Here is a 7,991-nt window from a genome sequence, read left to right as displayed (position 1 = left end):
ATCATTCAATAAATCTTTCATCCCCTCACCTGTCACCAATTGCTCTAAATCCGACCTAGGCAAGCAAAGAACCTGCCCCCTTCCTCTAAATGCTCTCAGAGCTACCACAAGCCTAGCCAGGCCTAGTGCATGCTCTGTGCCACTGTTTGGAGTAGCCAACTTGGCAAAGCAGCCTTTTTTTTACCACAACCCTCCTTGCTCTTAAACTGATCCTCTCTTTTTGGCAGCAGCAGCTGAAAAACACTTGAACAAAATGGAGAAAGGCAGAAAAGGAAGTTCCAAAGTTATTTTTCTTTAATTTTGAAACTGCCAGAGTTTCTTGTATTTTATTTAATTTAATATTTTGTCTTTCTCTAAGCACAGTACACAAGTACAGTCCATGTCTTCAGGGTGTCTCCTGTTCACCCACATTTTGCTGCTCTGTCCTTGTTAGCTTCACAACACCTCACATAGAAGAGTCATATGGGTAGACCGAGCAGTAGTAAAATATAGCTCAGGGCATTACAGGCAACTCCAACCCCCAAAAAACTTACTATCCAACTTGTGATTCTAGAGTAGTTAGTTACAAAACTAATTTGTTAAAAGGAACACGTTACTTCCAAGCTCAGTGCTGAACTGATATACTGCAGTGACAATTGATAATATTTGGTTTATTATGAGTTTAGATTCTTCCAGACTGATAATGTCACTACATACTATTTTTCTTTCTTACTTTGTATCACTTGCATTGTCTCACTTCTCTCTCTCATAGGTGTTTCTTTTTCTTAAAATGTCTCTCATTTATGCACCCACACACTAAATCTCTGCTTTTAATCTAGCAGAGTTTTGTTTATTTGCATACAGCCACCTGTGTATGCAAATGTGTGTATGATTTTAGGATACCATTTTAAATGCCAAGCCACACACACATACAAAAGCATCAAGAGAAGTATTAACAAATTTTATCTGGTTCTTCGCATGTTCTCACTTGTCCAGTAAATGGTTGGAGTGTTCCTGGTTCATAACCAGGAGAAGGTTGGACACGTCATTATGCACTGCCTCATTCTCCACCACTTCAGAAGTGGTGGCGTTGGAGGGAGGGCTGAGGATTTGGAAGCGAAGATTGGAAAATATCATCACCGCTAAGTTTCCATAGGTTTCGGCCAACCACTTGTTAGGCATCTTGAGACATGTCTTCAGTCTATTCCACAAATATCTGCATATTTTACCAAGGCCAGGTCTGGATAACTTAATAAAAAGGAGGAGGAGGAGGAGGAGGAGGAGGAGGAGGAGGAGGGCTGGAACAGAAGGCATTCAATAATGAGATTGTGCTTAATAAAATAAGCAAAGATGTTTTCACCAGCCTATACAAATAGGTATCTGATTACAGGAGAATCCTCTCCTCTCTCAAGCCTCCAACGTTGCAGTATAAATTATTATGGCACTATATTACTACTAAGGGTTGGTGCAAATTGCATCTGCTAGTTAGTGGTATCTAATGGGGATGAGGTGAGTAATATGCCTTGCTTTTGAAGGTGGTTCCAGACAAGACGTCCATTTATGCAGTCGCCTTGCATTATTCATGTGTTTTGTTTTGTTTTTACAATAGATCTTTCATCTTCTCCCTACTTCTTCTATCTTCCTTAGAAAATATCCTAACATGAAATAGAGAGAGAAGAACTGTGCTAGGAACTGCCCACCAAGAAGCAGCCTGAAACTGGAAACCTAGAGCTCCTGCTTTAAAAAGTGAGGTCCCTTAACCTCTTCTGGCTCAAAGCAGAGCATAGCAAATTTTAGTCGGTCTTCTGACTAGCGTTTTTACATTTTCCTAATACAATCGCTCATTGTTACTCATTTTTAAGGTAACTTCTGACATGTGTTGCATTTCCTTTTTCAGCTCATTCACATAATTGGCTGCTCCAGGAAGGAACAGAGAAACAGCAAAAGGACACCTGGATGCTGAGGAAACTGTACTACATGTTATGGAGCAACAGGAGAGAATCTGGAGACAGGGCTGCCATTTTCAGTAGCCATGTTTCTTTTCCACTTTGGAGAAGGGGGAATATCATTAAGGATTATTCATGCAGGCAAGATTTCTGAACAAGTTTCCAGGATCACTGGTATGGAGTTTGTTTTTTATTAAACGAGATCCACAAGGACGGATGAGGTTTTATTTTGGTCTCACTTTTAATTTTAATTCAATTAATTACATCCTTCCAGTCACTGTACTATATCCTAGTAAATTCCAAAAATCTAGTGAAGAAGTTTCAGAATACTGTATGCTGTAAGCAGAAATATTTAGTTACTCTGATCAATCATTTTAAAATAAGCACCAGTGGAAACACAAGAGGCACAAGGCTTTTGAGTGCCAGCCCATACATGTAGATTAGTTCATGGTTACAGATGCTTGCTATTCCTAACAGGGATGCTGTGCAGCAAAGATTATTGTGAAAGAAAAAAACTAGATATGTGAAACAAACAATCGTAGGGGGAGAACTTACCCCAGTCAGGACAAACCATTTCTTATTCTAAATTTTCCAGGCCTTCATATTCTTGGTGGAGGTTCTGGGTGTGGGAGAAATCACTGAGGAACATCTCTTGCACAACACATTTAAATATAAACTTTAATGTCATCAAAGTCATATACCATATAATTATAGCTAAAGCTACTACCAACATATAACCTACATAACCCAATCCTATCCTGTTTACTATCTTATGAATGACAAGTTTCTATTTTAAACTGTAATTCCATTTTTTTTTTATTTTAAAAATTGCACCACAGTCCACAGTCCAGTTCCCTAAGACACACTTTGTTACTTTGGTTTAAGGTCTGGCCTGAAGAATCCTCCAGTCCTTGCTAATTAACTTTGTGACTGGTTCCAATAAAGGTCTTATCCAAAAAACATTTTGATATGTTCCCCTATGTAAACATTTATAAACACTGTAGCCCAATTCAATTTAAAGCAATATTCCTGATACCTTTCCTATTATGGAATCATGAATTATTTCCCAAAGCTGATTCCTTTTGCAAGCACACATCCAAGAGACAAAATATGGCACTTGCCTTTTTAGTTCCCTTTGTTTAACTTAACTTAAAAAAAAAAAATTATTGCCTGACTTGTAGATATGATGGACAGCAATAGGGAAAAAGAAAAATATGAGGGGAAAAGTAACAAGAAAAGTGCTTGTTTATTTGTTTGAAGCCACCATTTTGGAGCTCTATTCATTACAGAGGGACTGTTTGAAACAAAACAAAACAAAAATACGTCTAAGAAATTATACCTAAGAAACATGCAACGGCTAGAAGTGCTTGGTACCAACTTCAGTTGATACGCCAACTGCGACCCTACCTCAACTGAAGGACCTTGAAGTTGTAGTACATGCTCTGGTAATCTCTCGTCTCGATTTCTGTAATGCGCTCTACATGGGACTACCCTTATATCAAGTTCAAAAGCTTCAACTAGTGCAAAAGCCGCAGCCAGGTTGCTCACTAGCTCTTCGAGACTTGACTATATAACACCTATCTTGAAAGATCTACACTGGCTCCCAATTAGCTTTTGGGCACAGTACAAGGTGCTGGTTATTACCTTTAAAGCCCTACATGTCTTGGGTCTGGGTTACTTACGGGAATGCATTTCCCTATACAATCCACCTCGCACTCTTAGAACAAGTGGGAAGAACCTGTTGGAGATACCAGCATCCAAACATGTTTCTACTTCCCAAAAGGCATTCAGTATAGCTGCCCCTAGACTATGAAATGGACTCCCAGAGGAGACCCGCCTTGTCACGTCCTTGGAAACTTTCAAGAAGGCAGTAAAGACAATGCTCTTTCGCCACAAATACCCTCCTGACCTCCGATGAAGAGTATGGAACGAGAGCAGCTGACCCCGTGATTGATTGTTTTATGTTTCTATGCTTTTATGTTCTGATGTTTTTATATTTTTAGCAGTGGTTTTAATTGTGCAGTAACTAATGCTGCAATATTGTAAGTGTAATTTTAACTCTGCTGTGATCCCGCCTTGATCCATTGGGAGAGGCGGGAAGATAGAAATAAATTATTAAATTATTATTAAAATATGTTGTCACAAAAATACCAGTAACAAAATCATTTTTTTTAAAAAAATGCATATTCCACTATATTAGTCACCAAATTCTGAAAACACAAGAAAATCCCAATTTATTCCTGTTGGGTTTATCTAGGCAGGAAAAAAATCCCAGGAAGTGTTGAGAATTTCCAGTTCATTTTGTTTTGATTTTATCTGCATAGTTATGGTTTTGCATCCTAATTCCTATTTGAAATATCCCAGGTTTCTGTCACCCCCCTTGTATTTTTCCTCCTTCCACTTCCATTGATCACGTGTCACATCAAGACTCAGACATTTCAGAAAGGTTCACCAGTTTCTACTGAGACCTTGTTAATTATTAATCAGGAATTATAGGCAAAGTGTTAAAGTGCTTTAGCAACATTACATTAGCTTTCTTTTATTGCAAGCATTCCTCTTTCCTTGTTCTCTGTTGAATCTTCTGGCCTGGGAACCATTACAATGTATCTTGGTGACAGCCATCTTAGTTAGCTCTGGGATAACAGAAACACATTGCCATGGAAAGCAACATTTCATTTTGAGAAATGCTGGTTTAATTTAAACTGATGACCTAGAAAGTGGGGATAAAAAGCCCTTGTAAATACTGGGAGCCAGTGTAGCATAGTGGTTTGAGCGTTGGATTGTAACTCTGGAGAACTGGGTTCAGATCCCCACTCAGCCCTGAAAACCCACTGGGTGACCTTGGAAAAGCACACACTCTCAGCCTCAGAAAACCCCATGATAAGTCGTCCTTAGGGTCACCACAAGTTAGAAATGAAGGCACACAACATTCCTTGGGAATATTTCAGAATGGAGAAAACATCATGTAGATCTTATAAATATAAATAAAAAGAGCAGGAACTAAACCAGGGACTTTCTGGTTTTTCCAGTTTGTCCAGATGAGCCCATTCTTTCTGATTTTGCACTGAGTTAAAATAAATCAGCGTGAAGAACGGGTATAAAAAGCCTCTGAATGTACCAGGAGCTGAAAGAAAATATTCTGGGATGAACAAAATATGTATGAAGCTCTGGAATAAAATGGGAAAGAACAGGAATAGATTCTGGGACTTTCTTGTCTTTTAAATCAGTCTGGATGCATCCTCAGTCCAAAGTGTAAAAGGTGTTTGCACTCAGTTAACTCAAGCAGGAGGGGAAGGAGAGGAGGGGTGGAATTTCCCCTTTCTAGGAGGCTCAGGCAAAGCAAACTGCTGCAGCTTCTCATAATTTGGGTATTTCAAATTCCTCATTAGTTGCCATCATGGCCACATTCTGATGTTGCTTAGCCACATGTGTCCCATTTTTCATCAGTGAAACACTGGAGGGTATGAGAAAGGTGCAGAGAACAGACAGTATGCAAAGGGACCTCATAGCATCTTTGAGACTGTGGTCCAAAACACATTGCAGAAATAATCCAGTTTGAGACTGTTTTAAGTGCCCTGGTTCTGTGCTGGGTAATTCTGGGAAGTGTAGTTCTGCGAGACATTTAGCCTCCTCTGTCAGAGAGCTCTGGTGCCACAATAAACTACTATTTCCAGGATTCCCTAGCATTGAGCCCAGGCAATTACAGCGGCCTCAAAGTGGATTATTTCTGCAGTGTGCAATTGGACCATACCTTAGCATGCTTTGTTTTAATTTGCGAGTATGGCATGCTTGAGGAAATCCCACTGTGGAAGAGAAAGCAGTTTAATCATAGCGAATGCATATCCCTTTTCATGGCTAATTGACCATAAGTAGTCAGTGTACAATGCAAATAATCTTAGTGGAGTCCCTAAACAAGTCAGGTTCCCCTTACATATACATATAACTTCCTGACAGTATGGGCTGTTCGGCAGTGGAACACACTCCCTCTGTTTAAAGACCTCCTTCTTCCTTGGAGGTCTTTAAACAGAGGCCAGATGGCCATCTGTCGGGGATGCTTTGATTTAGATTTCCTGCATGGCAGGTGGTTGGACTGGATAGCCCTTGTGGTCTCTTCCAACTCTATGATTTTATGTAAGTCCCAGTCCAATATCCTAACCACTGCACCACACTGCCTGAATGCCTTGTTACAATATGTTAGTTGTACTGATCTATCAAGACTTTCCAGTAAAGATCTCTAATGACACCACCTACACTGTACTTGTTTCAATTAATCTGTAATCCAAAATTACAGTTTGCAGCAGAGGTTAAAATTGAGAGCTGCTGCATAGTGACCAACACAAGTCTCCGTGTACCGTAAGACACGTAAACTATTGCTGCTGCTTGCTGCACTTTGCAGAAATCATTGTCCCATAAATAGCTGCTGCCACTGTTGTATTCTTTTCAGGAACCAATATTTTCTTCCCACTGGAGTATGTAAAGTCTGTGTATAGTACAAGAGGTGAAAGCAAGCTCAGCTACAGCTGTGCTGTATCCAGTTAATAGGCAGGAAAGAAGATTCCCTCAGCAGTCTGCTTCTCTGCATAGATTTTATTTAGTCTGAACTGTTGCATAGGGAAGAGTGGAATAGGGGCCAAACAGCTGATAAAGTACTGATGAAACAAGCCAGCTAAAGTTAGTTACATACTTTTATGCCCAATTGATTTCAATCGATGTATTAACATGTGCTTAAACCTCCTCTGCTGAACTCAGTGAGACATCAGCCTGCTTCACTAGATTGTGAACCCCTTGAACGCTTTTCCATCTGCATTGCTTTGGGATTCAGAGTGCATTGTTCAAATTGCTTAGAGAGTGTTACTCAAGACCTATTCTTGCCATCAGTGCAACTCGAATTAGTAGCTGTCCTGAGATTTTGTTCTGTTGAAAATGGAATTCAGAAGCGGGTGAACACCACATTTTTGTACTGGGTTCATGTAGAATGGCAAAAGATGCCCATGCAGGGATTATGCATTTCCATTTTAAAAGAAAATGCCCTAGTGGACCTTGTAATAGTCAGCTGGGGGCAGGGAAGAGAATAATAATTTCACCATAATTCAGGCCAAATTGCTCAGGCCACTTGGTGAAGCATGGTTTAGCAATTCACAAAGCCCAGAGTGCTTGGAATTCTTTGCTGTTGTTCTCGACCCAAGCTGGTTTGAGGAAAAGCCACTTGAGGGAGAAGGAAAAGTTTGACTTTCACATGTCTATATAATTTCTCCAAGTAAACATCATTTGGGATGGTTACAGACCCAGTATGCTGTCACTATGAAACCTTTGGCTCTCAGGCATATTAACACTATGGCACTTATCACATGGGGACGTACGTGCTTACATCCCAAAATTGACTGATGTGCTTGCATCTTGAATAAGTGCGCAATTGTGCTAATGATTTTCACATGCAGAGCACAAGTCATTAAAAGCATATTACCAATGGGAAAAAATGAGTAGAATGCATATTTTGTTTTCACACGGATGTGGACAAATCCTGTTGTTTTGGAGGAAAAAATTTCGAGGATGCGCACAGAAGCAGTAGTTGCATCACCAGAAGTGACACACAGATTTTCTCTGGGAGAGTGGTGGAGTCTTCTTCTTTGGAGGTCTCTGGATGGCCATCTGTCACAGGGGGTACTTCCATAGCAGTTAATAGTGATGTCAAACTGGATCATTACTGCAGTGCAGATCCCAACATAGACCCGTGTCAGTGGTGGCTGAGGGACTGGCAGAGAGGTGTGGCCTGTGAGGCAGAGAGACATTGAATGGTGAAAAGAGAGTGGCAACCCTGGAGCCAGACGTTCCTGCATGGCAGAATGGAGATGGTCTGGATGGCCCTTGGGGTCTCTGCAGTGTGGCAGCAGCTCAAGCAAAAGCAAGGAGGCAGGAATCCTCCTTCCTTGCTCCACTCTGTCTGCCCTCACCTGCCTGCCTGGGATGGGAGGGACTGCCTGTCTCTGTCTGATGGGGGAAAGTGGCTAGTGCTGTTGCGAGAAAGAGGCTTCCCAGGCAGCCCTTCCTTCCCTTTGCTTCCCAGTT

This window comes from Sceloporus undulatus, chromosome 1 (assembly GCF_019175285.1).
Source record: "Sceloporus undulatus isolate JIND9_A2432 ecotype Alabama chromosome 1, SceUnd_v1.1, whole genome shotgun sequence".
Lineage (NCBI taxonomy): Eukaryota > Metazoa > Chordata > Lepidosauria > Squamata > Phrynosomatidae > Sceloporus > Sceloporus undulatus.
The sequence above is the reverse complement of the archived record's forward strand: the minus strand, read 5'-3'. Positions refer to the sequence as shown.